The following is a 17,794-nucleotide window of genomic DNA, read 5'->3' on the forward strand; positions in this document are numbered from 1 at the left end:
GGGAGAGAGAGAGAGAGGAGAGAGAGAGAGTGAGGGGAGGGGAGAGAGAGTGGGGGAGGGGAGAGAGAGAGAGAGTGGGGGGGAGAGAGAGTGAGAGAGAGAGAGAGAGAGAGAGAGAGTGTGGGGATGGTAGGTAGACCATCTCGCGGCGAGTGCGGTGCGAGGGAGAGTGAGATGGACGAGTGTCTGTGGTCACTGGATGTTGGGGATTATCGGGGGGGCTTGTGTCAGTTAACGATTCCGTTTTGTGACTGCAGGGTATTTTCGACGAGTTTGCGGATAAAGATTCCGGCCTCCTCAACTCCATTGACCTGCGGCCAGCGCTGTCTCTGGCGGGTGAGACTGACTGCGCGGTATCGGGCCGTCTCCGGAGATCCCCCTCCGCGTGGCCGGAGCGCCGAGCCTCCGCTGGCCGGCAGACGCGGAGTGACCTCTGTGTCCAGCTCGGGCCGGACACTCCGGACTGCGGAGGTGGGGTGTGGATGTGTGTCGGCCCTCCCCCCCCCCCTGGTCATTGTCACACCCGAGGCAGCACCGTGAGCTCCCAGCCATCGACACACGGTCTCCCCAGCTCGCCCTCCTCCGATTCGGGGCGCGGGGTGGGGGGACGAATCCCGTGTGGGAATAGGAACCGCGGACTGACCGCTCCGGGGAATCCCACTGACCTCGGCCACCTTCTCTGCGGGAGAGTCACCCTGGGGCTCACCGGAGCATCAACACAGCCCTGAGGGAGGGGCAAGGTCAGAGGGCAGTGGGCTGGGGATAAAGAGCGTTACCCTCGGGAAACTAGAATCCTGGCTTCCTCAGGGCCTGGAGATCTCCCTCGCCCTGAGCCGAGAGTATCACTCCTCCCCCTCGACCTTAAGATATCTTCCCTCTCCCAGACCCTACAAGTATCTGCTGTCCACCGAGACCTTAAGGTATCTCCCCCACAAGCATTCAAGAACCCCCCCATCCCCCATCCTTCAAGTCCACCCCTCCCCCTGAGCCTTCACGTTTCCCCACCCCCCAGCCTTCACACACCGCCCCCCCAGTCCGAGCCATCACGCAACCCCCCCCCGAGCGTGCACCCTGCACCCCCCCAAGCCTTCACCCCCCCGAGCCTTCACATACCCCGCCCGAGCCTTCACACCCCCCCCCCCGAGTCTTCACACACCTCCCCCCCGAGTCTTCACCCCCCCCCGGAGCCTTCACACAACCCCCCCCCCCCCCGAGTCTTCACACACCTCCCCCCCGAGTCTTCACACACCTCCCCCCCGAGTCTTCACCCCCCCCGAGCCTTCACACACCCCCCCCGAGCCTTCACACACCTCCCCCCCCCCCCCCGAGTCTTCACGCACCCTCCCCCCGAGCCTTCACGCCCCCCCCCACCAAGCCTTCACGTTTCTCCCCCCAGCGGCGTTGCCTCTCCAGGCCGGTGTATAACGTGGATCTGTTTCTGCCGCTCCAGGGTTTGAGTTGGATTCCCGGGTTCTCCGCGAGCTTTGGTTACGGCACAGCACCAGCACCAGCACCATCTGCTTCAGTCACTTCACCAGCTGTGTAGCCAAGCTGCAGAAGCTGTTCGGTGAGTAATTTATTCACTTGATATTCCCCCTCTTCCCTCCCCCGCCACCTTGCCTCCAGTTTTCCTCCAGGAATTTCTCCTCTGGCCAGCCGCTCAGCGGGGCCGTGTGTCACAGACTGCGTTCCTTCAGCGGGCAGCACTCTCGCCTCTGAGTCAGAAGGTCGCGGTTCAAGTTCCACTCCAGATGACTTTGAGCACATAAATCCAGGCTGACACTCCCCGTGCAAGTGCTGAGGAGCCCGCACTGTCGGAGGTGCCGTCTTTCGGATGAGACGTAAACCGAGGCCCCGTCTGCTCTCGGGTGGATGTAAAAGATCCCACGGCACTAGTTCGAAGAAGAGCAGGGGAGTTCTCCCCGATGTCCTGGGGCCAATATTTAATCCCTCAATCAACATCACAAAAACAGATAATAATAATTTGTATTTATATAGCGCCTTTAATGTAGTAAAACATCCCAAGGTGCTTCACAGACAAACAGATAAATTTGACACCGAGCCACAAAAGGAATTAAGGCAGATGATCAAAAACTTGTTTAAAGAGGTATGTTTTAAGGAGCATCTTAAAGGAGGAAAGAGAGGTAGAGAGGCGGAGAGGTTTAGGGAGGGAGTTCCAGAGCTTGGGGCCCAGGCAACAGAAGACACGGCCACCGATGGTGGAGCGATTATAATCAGGGATGCTCAGAAGGGCAGAATTAGAGGAGTCCAGAGATCTCTGGGGGGGTTGTGAGGCTGAGAGAGATTACAGAGATAGGGAGGGGGGCGAGGGCCATGGATGGATTTGTAAACCAGGATGAGAAGTTTGAAATCGAGCTGTTGCTTAACCGGGAGCCAATGTAGGTCAGCGAGCACAGTGGGTGATGGGTGAGCGGGACTCGGTGCGAGTTAGGACACGGGGTCAGCGAGCACAGGAGGTGATGGGTGAGTGGGACTCGGTGCGAGTTAGGACACGGGGCAGCGAGCACAGGGGGTGATGGGTGAGCGGGACTCGGTGCGAGTTAGGACACGGGGCAGTGAGCACAGTGGGTGATGGGTGAGCGGGACTCGGTGCGAGTTAGGACACGGGGTCAGCGAGCACAGGAGGTGATGGGTGAGCGGGACTCGGTGCGAGTTAGGACACGGGGCAGTGAGCACAGTGGGTGATGGGTGAGCGGGACTCGGTGCGAGTTAGGACACGGGGCAGTGAGCACAGGGGGTGATGGGTGAGCGGGACTCGGTGCGGGTTAGGACACGGGGCAGCCGAGTTTTGGATCACCTCTAGTTTACGTAGGGTAGAATGTGGGAGGCCGGCCAGGAGTGCATTGGAATAGTCAAGTCTGGAGGTAACAAAGGCATGGATGAGGGTTTCAGCAGCAGAAGAGCTGAGGCAGCGGCAGAGACGGGCGATGTTACGGAGGTGGATAAAGGCGGTTTTAGTTATACCACAGATATGTGGCTGGAAACGGTCAAATATGACACCTAGGTTGCAAACAGTCTTGTCAAATGATCTAGTCATTGTCACATTGCTGTTTGTGGGAGCTTGCTGTACGCAAATTGGCTGCTGCATTTCCCACATTACAACAGTGACTACACTCCAAAAGTACTTCAGTGGCAGTATCGCGCTTTGGGACGTCCTGAGGTTGTGAAGGGCGCTATATAAATGCAAGTCTTTCTTTTTGGCTGGAGATGTTCCCCAGCTTGCCCCGTGTTTAACCGGTGCCTCGGGGTGTGAACCCTTCACTCCAGGGCAATATTTGCTCAGATCCAGCTTTGATACTTTATCAACCGGGCAGCGTCAGTTACTGTGCATTGCACGCACCGCAGGGTATAACCACCGGCATCGAGCTGCCGATAACACTCTCCATTTTGTTTCATTTCAGCCATTTATGAGAGGTTGAAGAGCGAAGGTGACAGCCCAGAGCCCCAGAACATCAACAAGGTGAGTCGCAGCGGGTGATCCTGGGAGAGGTGGGGGAGGGGGGGGCGGGCAGCTGAGGGTCTCGCCCAATGGGGCACAGGGTCACAGTGCAACTGGGGACAGAAGGGTCCATTCTAACTCTGGACAGGTGGGGTCCTTCCCAACTGGGGTCAGGGGGGGTCCATTCCAACTGGGGTCAGGGGAGGGTCCATTCCAACTGGGGTCAGGGGGGGTCCATTCCAACTGGGGTCAGGGGGGGTCCATTCCAACTGGGGTCAGGGGGGGTCCATTCCAACTGGGGTCAGGGGGGGTCCATTCCAACTGGGGTCAGGGGGGGTCCATTCCAACTGGGGTCAGGGGGGGTCCATTCCAACTGGGGTCAGGGGGGGTCCATTCCAACTGGGGTCAGGGGGGGTCCATTCCAACTGGGGTCAGGGGGAGTCCATTCCAACTGGGAATGGGGGGGGGAGTCCATTCCAAATCAGGACAGGGGTGGTCCATTCTAAACTGTGGACGGGGTGGTCCATTCCAACTGGGGACAGGGGGGGTCCATTCCAACTGGGGTCAGGGGGAGTCCATTCCAACTGGGAATGGGGGGAGTCCATTCCAAATCAGGACAGGGTTGGTCCATTCTAACTGGGGACAGGGGTGGTCCATTCCAAACTGTGGACGGGGTGGTCCATTCCAACTGGGGACAGGGGGGCAGTCCATTCCAACTGGGGTCAGGGGGAGTCCATTCCAACTGGGAATGGGAGGAGTCCATTCCAACTGGGGGCAGGGGGGAGTCCATTCCAACTGGGAATGGGGGGAGTCCATTCCAAATCAGGACAGGGTTGGTCCATTCTAACTGGGGACAGGGGTGGTCCATTCCAAACTGTGGACGGGGTGGTCCATTCCAACTGGGGACAGGGGGGCAGTCCATTCCAACTGGGGTCAGGGGGAGTCCATTCCAACTGGGAATGGGAGGAGTCCATTCCAACTGGGGGCAGGGGGGAGTCCATTCCAAATCAGGACAGGGGTGGTCCATTCTAACTGGGGACAGGGGTGGTCCATTCTAACTGGGGACAGGGGTGGTCCATTCCAAACTGTGGACGGGGTGGTCCATTCCAACTGGGGACAGGGGGGGGTCCATTCCAACTGGGGTCAGGGGGAGTCCATTCCAACTGGGAATGGGGGGAGTCCATTCCAAATCAGGACAGGGTTGGTCCATTCTAACTGGGGACAGGGGTGGTCCATTCCAAACTGTGGACGGGGTGGTCCATTCCAACTGGGGACAGGGGGGCAGTCCATTCCAACTGGGGTCAGGGGGAGTCCATTCCAACTGGGAATGGGAGGAGTCCATTCCAACTGGGGGCAGGGGGGAGTCCATTCCAAATCAGGACAGGGGTGGTCCATTCTAACTGGGGACAGGGGTGGTCCATTCCAAACTGTGGACGGGGTGGTCCATTCCAACTGGGGACAGTGGGGGGGTCCATTCCAACTGGGGTCAGGGGGAGTCCATTCCAACTGGGAATGGGGGGAGTCCATTCCAACTGGGGGCAGGGGGGAGTCCATTCCAAATCAGGACAGGGGTGGTCCATTCTAACTGGGGACAGGGGTGGTCCATTCTAACTGGGGATAGGGGTGGTCCATTCCAAACTGTGGACGGGGTGGTCCATTCCAACTGGGGACAGGGGGGAGGTGTGACCATCAAACTGTGGACGGTTGGTGCCAGCCTGGAAGGGGTCTCTGCGCTGGGAAAGTGGGAGAGGAAGGACGTGAGAAGGTGCAGACACTGAGTTTTTCGATTTCTCTCTTTTTCCCCAGTGGCTCCTGCTCTTTATTGGGATCTAACGCCGGGATCTGCCGGGCTGGGGATCGGCCCGAAGTGATCCACCGCGGAATCTCACGGAGCGTCGCGGAACTCAAGCTGTTGCGTAACTCCAAACGCCTGTGTCGGAGTTTTAATTCTGCTTTTTACTTCCAGTGTGCGGCGACTAATATTTGGCCAAGGGTGCTCGGGTATAATCACGGACCCTCGGCCAGGCCGGGGGGGAGACTGTCTGAGGGACACCAGAGCCCCGCACTGCGCTCACTGAGTCATACGGACAATGACGGACATCTGGGCCATCCAGCCTGTCCCACGCAATGCCGATACCTTGTGTATCACAACATATACAATCCACCTCACTCCAAACCCTGTGATCTCCTGGGTGAGGCAAAAAAAAACAGATAAAAAAATCCCAGGCCAATTTGGGGGGGGGGAAAAATCTGGTAAATTCCTCTCCGACTCATCGAGGCGATCGAAATTCGTCCAGGAGATCGCTCTGACCATAAATCATCTGCAGTACCTACCCTTCTGTAAGAGTTAATCTCCACCGCAGCCAGAAACAAATCCAGCTCTCGCTTGAAGGGACTCAGTGAGTGCATTCGTCACATGAATGCTTCAGAGGCCTACTACTCTCCTGTTTACCTCCTGACCTCTAACCCAGATCTGGCCCAATACAACTTAAATTTGTGCCCCCTGGTCCTGCCTAACCTATTTAACTAAAATAAACTCTCAGCTGGAACACTGTCTATTCCCTACATTATCTTATAAACCGCAGTCAGATTCCCGCTAAGTCAACGCTGCTCTAAGGTAAAGAGTCCCAACTCTTTTAGCCTATCTTGATAACCAAGATGCTTTAGACTTGCAATTAGTCTAGTGGCCCTCTTCTGCGCCCTTTCCAGAGCCTCAATATCACCCACCGTGTGAGGAGACCAAAACTGGACAGTATTCCAAGTGCGGCCTGACTAAGGTCTTGCACACAGACAAAACAGTCTCGCCTCGTCTTATACTCAATTGCCCTATGGATACACCCCAACACCCTATTTGATCCAGCTATCACTGCACGATATTGCTCGTGTACCTTTAAGGATGTAGGCACTAGAATGCCCAAATCTCTGTCTATCTCCACCATCTTTAATGCCTTTCCCTGGAGGGTGTTGAGTGTTTGCCCGGCCCACACCGCGGGAGGTCTAAGTTATGCATTATTTTCCAGTCCCGAGCCCAATCTCCCCACACGTTCAGACCTGCCTGAAGCAGGCGAGCATCTTCCACAGTTGTGGCACTCACACAGATCGTGGTATCATTTGCAAATTGTGGTCCCAACCTCAAAATCCAGCTCTTGCTATTGAGGGAGTGCAGCGAAGGTTCACCAGACTGATTCCCGGGATGGCGGGACTGACATATGAGGAGAGGCTGGATCGATTGGGCCTGTATTCACTGGAGTTTAGAAGGGTGAGAGGGGATCTCATAGAAAACATAAAATTCTGACGGGACTGGACAGGTTATATGCAGGAAGAATGTTCCCGGTGTTGGGGAAGTCCAGAACCAGGGGTCACAGTCTAAGGATAAGGGGTAAGCCATTTAGGACCGAGATGAGGAGAAACTTCTTCACTCAGAGAGTTGTTAACCTGTGGAATTCCCTGCCACAGAGAGTTGTTGATGCCAGTTCATTGGATGTATTCAAGAGGGAGTTAGATTATTGCCCTTACGGCTAAAGGGATCAAGGGGTATGGAGAGAAAGCAGGAAAGGGGTACTGAGGTGAATGATCAGCCATGATCTTATTGAATGGTGGTGCAGGCTCGAAGGGCGGAATGGCCTACTCCTGCACCTATTTTCTATGTTTCTATGTCATTAATAAAAATGGTAATAGTATGCCCCCCCTCCCCCGTCCAATTCCGGACCGGAGACTCCGATACCGAGCCGTTCCTCAGACTTTCCGTCCCTCAACAGCCTTTGAAAAGCAAGCTTGGTGCTCCATGACCACTGCCGCTGTGGTTTCAACCTCACTCGCTGAGCGAGTGTCACTGCGGGTGTGCGTCTTTCGCCGAGCGGGACACTAGCCGGGTGCAGCGGTGACATCGACTTGGGTGTTAATAATTGTGATGGGTTTATTAATAAAAAAAACATTAAACATTGCACTACGTTTGTGAGCTTGTTCTCTGTTAAGTGTTCCGGGGCTAAGCGGAAGTGTCTGTGTGAGAGTGCAGAGAGCACAGGCCCAGCGAGTGTGCACACGTTAATATCGGGACAACAACTGTGTGTGATGTGGGTCCCCGAGAGTGTGTCACTACTTACAGGGAGTCCCCGGGAGTGCGTTAGCCCAGTGATTGTGTAAATACTGACACACTCCCGGGGACACCCTGCAAATACTGACACACTCCCGGGGACCACCCTGTAAATACTGACACACTCCCGGGGACACCCTGTAAATACTGACACACTCCCGGGGACCACCCTGTAAATACTGACACATTCCCGGGGACCACCCTGTAAATACTGACACACTCCCGGGGACCACCCTGTAAATACTGACACACTCCCGGGGACCACCCTGTAAATACTGACACAGTCCCGGGGACACCCTGTAAATACTGACACACTCCCGGGGACCCTCTGTAAATACTGACACAGTCCCGGGGACACCCTGTAAATACTGACACACTCCCGGGGACACCCTGTAAATACTGACACACTCCCGGGGACACCCTGTAAATACTGACACACTCCCGGGGACACCCTGTAAATACTGACACACTCCCGGGACACCCTGTAAATACTGACACACTCCCGGGGACCACCCAGTAAATACTGACACACTCCCGGGGACCACCCTGTAAATACTGACACACTCCCGGGGACCACCCTGTAAATACTGACACACTCCCGGGGACCACCCTGTAAATACTGACACACTCCCGGGGACCACCCTGTAAATACTGACATACTCCCGGGGACACCCTGTAATAAGTGACACACTCCCGGGGACACCCTGTAAATACTGACACACTCCCGGGGACCACCCTGTAAATACTGACACACTCCCGAGGACACCCTGTAATAACTGGCACACTCCCGGGCACCTCTGGCCATTAAATTCCCTGCAGTACCTACTTTCTGTAAGAGTTAATCTCCGCCGCAGCCAGAGACAAATCCAGCTCTCGCTTGAAGGGATTCAGTGAGTGCATTTGTCACGTGAAATGGCAGCTTGTTCCAGAAGCCTACTGCTCTCTGGGAAAAGAACCACCTCCTGAAGTTTAACCCAGATCTGGCCCAATACAACTTAAATTTGTGGCCCCTGGTCCTGCCTAACCTATTTAATTCAAATAAACTTTCAGCTGGAACACTGTCTATTCCCTACATTATCTTATAAATCGCAGTCAGATTCCCGCTAAGTCTACGCTGCTCTAAGGTAAAGAGTCCCAACTCTTTTAGCCTATCTTGATAACTAAGATGCCAAGATGCTTTAGACTTGCAATTAGTCTAGTGGCCCTCTTCTGCGCCCTTTCCAGAGCCTCAATATCACCCACCGTGTGAGGAGACCAAAATTGGACAGTATTCCAAGTGCGGCCTGACTAAGGTCTTGCACACAGACAAAACAGTCTCGCCTCGTCTTATACTCGATTGCCCTATGGATACACCCCAACACCCTATTTGATCCAGCTATCACTGCACGATATTGCTCGTGTACCTTTAAGGATGTAGGCACTAGAATGCCCAAATCTCTGTCTATCTCCACCATCTTTAATGCCTTTCCCTGGAGGGTGTTGAGTGTTTGCCCGGCCCACACTGCAGGAGGTCTAAGTTATGCATTATTTTCCAGTCTCGAGCCCAATCTCCCCACACGTTCAGATCTGCCTGAAGCAGGCGAGCGTCTTCCACAGTTCTGACTCTCGCACAGATCGTGGTATCATTTGCAAATTGTGGTCCCAACCTCAAAATCCAGGTCATTAATAAAAAATAGTAATGGTCTGCGCCCCACCGTCCCATTCCGGACTGGAGACTCTGATTCCGAGCCGTTCCTCAGATTTTCCTTCCCTCGATAGCCTTTGAAAAGCAAGCTTGGTGCCCGAGGACCACTGCCGCTGTGGTTTCGACCTCACTCGCTGAGCGAGTGTCGCCATTACTGTCATGTATCTTACATTATTATATATACTGTATCCTAACATGCTATACATGACTGTAATAAGATATGACCTGTAACCACCAGCATACCTTACCACCAGGGGTGCACTTGCAAGAGACAGCTATATAAGGACAGGTCTCAGGCAAGTGCAGCATTCCAGAGCTGTGAAATAAAGGTGCAGGTCCAGAGTGACCTTGACGCCTCGTGTGAATCTGTACTGAGAGGACAGGACTTTACAGTGGCGACAGGTTACGGGATTACAGAATCCACAGAATGGCGAACAACGGATCAGATGAAAAGTACAATGCGGGAGACAATTGGGAGGACTTTATAGAAAGGCTCCAGCAAAGCTTTGTAACCAAAGACTGGTTAGGCGACGATAAGGCAGACAAGAGAAGAGCCCATCTCTTGACCAGCTGTGGCTCGAAAACATACGCTTTAATGCAGGATCTGTTGGCACCCGAGAAACCAGCAAGCAAGTCATTTGAAGAATTGAGCACACTGGTAAGAGACCACCTGAAGCCAGCGAGCAGCCTACACATGGCCAGACACAGGTTCTACAACTACAGACACTGTGTGGGCCAGAGCATACCCGACTTCGTGGCGGAACTTCGGAGGTTGGCTAGTTTATGTGAGTTCTCCGATGAACTGAGGAGAGAAATGCTGAGAGACTTTTTCATTGAAGGAATAGGCCACGCAGGCATATTCCAAAAGCTCATAGAGACCAAGAACCTGACCTTAGAGGCAGCAGCACATTCTTGGTAGGGGAAGAAGAAACGAGGTTGATTTATAATGCAGGTACGACAACTAACGAAATATCGGAAGAAGAAGTTCACTAAACAAGCTGCTACCCCACACACAGACAAAACCGGGCGAACAGGCTCTCGACAGCAGGCAGAAGCCATCAAGCTGCTACCCCGACACACAGACAAAACCAGGAGAACAGGCTCTCGACAGCAGGCAGAAGCCATCAAGGGCCACAGGAACGGCCGTTCACACCTCATCAACCCACAATGCGAGCAATCAACTACAAACTGAGAGAAGCTCAAGAGAGATCAGCCAGACGCAGCTCATTCTTTGGGAACTCTTTGAACAATGGAACAGGTCTGTGCTAGAGGTGTGGGGGTGGGCACTCGTCAAGGGGATGTCAATTTCAGCAGGCTGTTTGCAGAAATTGTGAATATACAGGGCATTTGGCCCGCATGTGCAAAAAAACGGCAGCTCAGCTGGTATACGAATCGGATGGGTCGGAAAGCGGACCAGAAGATGGTGGGGACAGTACCCGGGACACCGATGTACAGCGGGTCAACACGATCAATGGCCGCTGCTCCTACAATAGGACGCCTCCTATAATGATGAGGGTCCGACTCAACGGGATATCTGTTAACATGGAGCTGGATACGGGAGCGAGTCAATCTCTCATGGGCGCTCAACAATTTGAACAACTGTGGCCGCATATAAGAGACAGACCAAAACTCACAAGGGTCGACACCAAACTAAGGACCTATACCAAATAAATCGTCCCAGTCCTCGGCAGCGCCATGCTCTCTGTCATACACAAAGGGACAGTGAACCGACTTCCCCTGTGGATTGTCCCCGGAGACCCCCCCAGCACTTCTGGGGAGAAGCTGGCTGGCAAAACTAAACTGGAAATGGGATGATGTCCATGTCATGTCATTAGAGGAACGGACCTCCTGCTCAACAGTTATAAAACGATTTGAACTCTCTTTCAGCCAGGTGTGGGCACTTTCAAAGGGGCCAAAGTCAAAATCTACATCACACAGGATGCTAGACCGGTCCATCACAAGGCCAGAGCTGTACCCTATGTGATGAGGGAAAAGATTGAACACGAACTAGACAGGCTTCTGCGGGAAGGCATTATATCACCTGTGGAATTTAGCGACTGGGCAAGTCCCATCGTCCCAGTCATGAAGCCTGATGGATCCGTACGAATCTGTGGGGACTACAAATCTACCATAAACAGAGTCTCCCTGCAGGACCAATACCCGCTGCCCAGAGCGGAGGACTTATTTGCCACATTGGCTGGAGGTAAACTTTTCTCAAAATTAGACCTCACATCTGCGTATATGACGCAAGAATTGACCGAGGAATCCAAGCTACTCACCACCATCAAAACACATCGAGGCCTTTTCATGTACAATCGATGCCTATTCGGCATCAGGTCGGCAGCTGCCATATTCCAGCGCAACATGGAGAGTCTGCTCAAGTCCATCCCGGGGACAGTTGTATTTCAAGACGACATACTTATCACGGGCAGGGACACCGACTCCCATCTCCGTAATTTGGAGGAAGTACTAAAGCGGTTGGATCGGGTAGGCCTACGAGTCAAGAAATCCAAGTGCCTGTTTCTCGCACCCGAGGTTGAATATTTGGGCAGAAGGATTGCAGCAGATGGAATCCGCCCAACAGAGTCCAAAACAGAAGCAATTCGCCTGGCACCCAGGCCCCGGAATGTCTCAGAACTGCGCGCCTTTCTCGGGCTACTCAATTACTTTGGGAACTTTATGCAGAACTTAAGCACGCTGCTGGAGCCTCTCCATGTGCTACTCAGGAAGGGGTGCGATTGGTTTTGGGGGGACGCCCAGGAACGCGCCTTCAATAAGGCACGCAACCTTCTGTGTTCCAACAGTGTTTTCACTTTCTTTGACCCAGGTAAAAAGCTAGTTCTCACATGCGATGCATCAGCGTATGGGGTCAGGTGCGTTTTGCAACATGTCAACAGTGCGGGCAAATTACAACCCATAGCTTATGCCTCCAGGTCCCTTTCGCGGGCGGAGCGCGGGTACGGAATGGTAGAGAAGGAGGCGCTCGTGTGCATGTACGGTGTCAAAAAGATGCACCAATAACTTTTTGGGGCCAAGTTCACGTTAGAAACTGACCACAAACCCCTCACGTCCCCCTATCCGAGAGCAAGGCAATAAACACCAAAGCCTCGGCGCGAATTCAACGGTGGGCACTCATGCTGGCGTCCTACGACTACAGAATAAGGCACAGACCAGGCACAGACAACTGTGCCGACGCGCTCAGCAGGCTACCCCTGGCGACCACGGAAGGGTCTGACGAACAGGACTATGAGATAGTCATGGCAATCAATGCCTTTGAGTCCACAGGTTCGCCCATGACGGCTCGCCAAATCAGAGCCTGGACGACCAGCGACCCCACGTTATCCTGAGTAAAAAGGTGTGTCCTAACCGGTGACTGGGCAGAGGCTCGCGATGCCTGCCTCGAGGAATTAAAACCCTTTCACAGGCGCATGCATGAGCTATCACTACAAGCAGACTGCCTGATGTGGGGAAGCCGAGTAGTCATGCCTCTGCGAGGCAGAGAGGCATTTGTCCGGTAGCTCCACCGCGAGCACCCGGGGATCATTCTCATGAAGGCCATAGCCAGATCCCACATCTGGTGGCATGGTATTGACACGGACTTGGAGCTCTGCGTCCGAAGATGCACCATTTGTACCCAACTCAGCAATGCCACCAGGGAGGCCCCCCTGAGCCCCTGGCCCGGGCCCACCAAACCGTGGTCGCGGGTGTGCATAGACTATGCGGGCCCATTCATGGGCAAAATGTTCCTCGTAGTTGTAGATGCATTTTCAAAGTGGATCGAATGCACCATTTTAAACTCGAGCACAACCTCCACTACTGTGGAGAGCCTCGCAACCATGTTTGCAACGCACGGAATCCGTGACATATTGGTCAGTGACAATGGTCCGTGCTTCACCAGCGCAGAATTCCAAGACTTTATAATTGACCACAGCATAAATCACGTCAAGACGGCACCGTTCAAGCCAGCGTCCAATGGCCAGGCAGAGAGAGCAGTGCAAATCATTAAACAAGACATGCTTAAAATCCAAGGTCCCACGCTGCAGGGTCGCCTGTCGCGACTGCTGCTGGCATACAGGTCTCGTCCGCACTCGTTGACTGGGATCCCCCCCGCGCAACTGTTGATGAAAAGGACTTTAAAAACAAGGCTCTCATTAATCCTCCCAGATATGCACGAAATCGTTGAGATAAAGTGTCGTAAGCTGACTGAGTACCATGACAGAAATTCGAAGGGGAGATGGAATGAGATAGGGGACAAAGTGTTTGTATTAAACTATGGCAGGGGTCCCAAATGGCTTGCAGGGACAGTAACGGGAAAGGAAGGGAACAGGCTACTGGTAGTACAAATGGACAATGGCAAAACCTGCCGGAGGCATGTAGACCAAGTCAAAAGCAGATTTACCAACAACACTGCCGAACCAGAGGCAGACTACAATGTGGAACTCGCACCACACCTGGTGGACAGACGGAGGGAACAACCAGAGGAAAGGGCAATCCCAACAGACAGCCCAGGCGAGTCAGGAACAATCACACCAATCGAAACAGACAGCCCAGGCGAGATACCAGCAACCACACCCAAAGAAAAACAGGCACCAAGGCAAACAACTGAACCACAACTCAGACGCTCCACGCGAGAGCGTAGACCACCTGAGAGACTAAACCTATAAAGACAATAAGACCTTGGGGGAGGGTGATGTCATGTATCTTACATTATTGTATATAACTGTATCCTAACATGCTCTACATGACTGTAATAAGATATGACCTGTAACCACCAGCATACCTTACCACCAGGGGTGCACTTGCAAGAGACAGGTATATAAGGACAGGTCTCAGGCAAGTGCAGCATTCCAGAGCTGTGAAATAAAGGTGCAGGTCCAGAGTGACCTTGACTTCACTACATGCCTCGTGTGAGTCTGTACTGATGGGACAGGACTTTACATGGGCGTGCCTCTGTTGCCAAGCGGAAAACTTGCCGGGTGCAGCGGTGACACCGACAATGGGTGTAAATAATTGTGATGGGTTTATTAATAAAAAAACATTAAATATCGCACTGCATTTGTGAGTTTGTTCTCTGTAAAGTGTTCGGGGGCTTGGTAGAAGTGTCTGTGTGAGAGTGCAGAGAGCACAGGCCCAGTGATTGTGTAAATACTGACACACTCCTGGGGACCCTCTGTAAATACTGACACACTCCCGGGGACCCCCCTGTAAATACTGACACACTCCCGGGGACACCCTGTCAATACTGACACACTCCCGGGGACACCCTGTAAATACTGACACACTCCCAGGGACACCCTGTCAATACTGACACACTCCCGGGGACACCCTGTAAATACTGACACACTCCCGGGGACACCCTGTAAATACTGACATACACCCCGGGGACCCCCTGTAAATACTGACACACTGCCGGGGACACCCTGTAAATACTGACACACTCCCGGGAATCCCCTGTAAATACTGACACACTCCCGGGGACCCCCTGTAAATACTGACACACTCCCGGGGACCCCCTGTAAATACTGACACACTCCCGGGGACCCCCTGTAAATAATGACACACTCCCGGGGACTCCCTGTAAATACTGACATATTCCTGGGGACCACCTGTAAATACTGACACACTCCCGGGGACCCCCTGTAAATACTGACACACTCCCGGGGACCACCTGTAAATACTGACACACTCCCGGGGACACCCTGTAAATACTGACACACTCCTGGGAATCCTCTGTAAATACTGACACACTCCTAGGGACTCCCCTGTAAATACTGACACACTCCCGGGGACACCCTGTAAATACTGACACACTCCCGGGGACACCCTGTAAATACTGACACACTCCCGGGGTTACCCTGTAAATACTGACACACTCCCGGGAAACCCTGTAAATACTGACACACTCCCGGGACACCCTGTAAATACTGACACACTCCCCGGGGACCCCCTGTAAATACTGACACACTCCCGGGGACACCCTGTAAATACTGACACACTCCCGGGACACCTTGTAAATACTGACACACTCCCGGGAACCCCCTGTAAATACTGACACACTCCCGGGGACCCCCTGTAAATACTGACACACTTCTGGGAACCCCCTGTAAATACTGACACACTCCCGGGAACCCCCTGTAAATACTGACACACTCCTGGGGACACCCTGTAAATACTGACATACTCCCGGGGACACCCTGTAAATACTGACACACGCCCGGGGACCCCCTGTAAATACCGACACACTCCCGGGGACACCCTGTAAATACTGACACACTCCCGGGGACCCCCTGTAAATACTGACACACTCCGGGGTCACCCTGTAAATACTGACACACTCCCGGGGACACCCTGTAAATACTGACACACTCCCGGGGACACCCTGTAAATACTGACACACTCCCGGGGACCCCCTGTAAATACTGACACACTCTGGGGTCACCCTGTAAATACTGACACACTCCCGGGGACCCCCTGTAAATACTGACATACTCCCGGGGACACCCTGTAAATACTGACACACTCCCAGGGACCCCCTGTAAATACTGACACACTCCGGGGTCACCCTGTAAATACTGACACACTCCCGGGGACACCCTGTAATTATTGACAGACTCCCGGGGACACCCTGTAAATACTGACACACTCCGGGGTCACCCTGTAAATACTGACACACTCCCGGGGACCCCCTGTAAATACTGACATACTCCCGGGGACACCCTGTAAATACTGACACACTCCCAGGGACCCCCTGTAAATACTGACACACTCCCGGGGACCCCCTGTAAATACTGACACACTCCGGGGTCACCCTGTAAATACTGACACACTCCCGGGGTCACCCTGTAAATACTGACACACTCCCGGCGACACCCTGTAATTATTGACAGAATCACAGTGACTATAAGACCCCGTGGCACTATTTCGAAGAGGAGCAGGGGAGTTCTCCCCGGTGTCCTGGCTGATGTCTATCCCTTGGTTAGGCGATAAATGAAGCAAACCTCGAACGGTGGGGGCAGAATGATGGCTGGGGCAGTGGGAGTGACCCGTCAGCCAGGACTGACACACGGCCCACGGCTCAGGCGAGTCTAACCTTGTGTCGAAGCTCTCAGGACAAACAGGAAGCGCTCACGCATCGATCGCTGCTCTGACGATTGTGTTTCCTGCCATTGTCGGCTTTGTGTCCACAACACTCTGAATCCTAGGCAACGACTCGAAGGCTGTACGCTCGCTCACACGTGACACGTGTCACCCACCGAGGGGTGATTGGAGCTCCCATCGCTCAGGACTTGCTACACAAACAGCTTGCATTTATATAGCGCCTTTAACATAGTGAAACATCCCAAGGTGCTTCACAGGAGTGTTACGCGATAAAAATTTGTCACTGAGCTGCATAAGGAGGAATTAGCACAGGTGACCAAAAGCTTGGTCAAAGAGGTAGGTTTTAAGGAGCGTCTTGCAGGAGGAAAGAGAGGTAGAGAGGTGGAGAGGTTTAGGCAGGGAGTTCCAGAGCTTGGGGCCCAGGCAACAGAAGGCACGGCCACCGATGGTGGAGTGATTATAATCAGGGATGCTCAGGGGGGCAGAATTAGAGGAGCGCCGACATCTCGGGGGGGGGGGGGGGGTTGTGGGGCTGGAGGAGATTACACAGATAGGGAGGGGGCGAGGGCCATGGAGGGATTTGAAAACGAGGAGAATTTTGAAATCGAGGCGTTGGTTAAAGAAAGATTTGCATTTATATGGTGCCTCTCATGACCTTAGGATGTCCCAGAGCGCACTACTTTAAGTACTTTTTGGAGCGTAGTCACTGTTGCAATGTGGGAAACACGGCAGCCAATCTGCGCACAGCAAGCTCCCACAAACAGCACATGTGATTAAAGCAGGAGCGATAGAGAGAGAGGCAGAGAGGTGGAGCAGTTGCAGGAAGGGGTTCCAGCGCTCAGGGTCACCGATGGGGGGCAGTGAGGAACGACAGGGCCTGAAGCCAGAATTCAGCGAAGCAGAGAAAATTACAGCACGGAAGGAGGTCATTTTGGCCCATCGTGCCCGTACCGGCCGACAAAGAGCTACCCAGCCTAATCCTACTTTCTGTAGCCCTGTAGGTTACGGCACTTCAAGTGCACATCCAAGTACTTTTCGAATGTGGTGAGGGTTTCTGTCAGATTGAAGGTTCACCAGACTGATTCCTGGGTTGTCCTATGAGGAGAGATTGTGTAGAATGGGCCTATACTCTCTGGAGTTTAGAAGAATGAGAGGTGATCTCATTGAAATATATTAAGAGGGGGATCGACAGGGTAGATGCTGAGAGGGTGTTTCCCCCGGGCTGGAGTGTCTCGAACCAGGGGTCACAGTCTCAGGATAAGGGGTCGGCCATTTAGGACTGAGATGAGGAGGAATTTCTTCACTCAGAGGGTGGTGAATCTTTGGAATTCTCTACCCCAGAGGGCTGAGTATATTCAAGGCTGAGATTGATAGATTTTTGGACTCGAGGGGAATCGAGGGATATGGAGATCAGGCGGGAAAGTTGAGGTCGAAGATCAGCCGTGATCTCATTGAATGG

Source organism: Pristiophorus japonicus, unplaced genomic scaffold (genome assembly GCF_044704955.1).
Source record: "Pristiophorus japonicus isolate sPriJap1 unplaced genomic scaffold, sPriJap1.hap1 HAP1_SCAFFOLD_999, whole genome shotgun sequence".
NCBI lineage: Eukaryota > Metazoa > Chordata > Chondrichthyes > Pristiophoridae > Pristiophorus > Pristiophorus japonicus.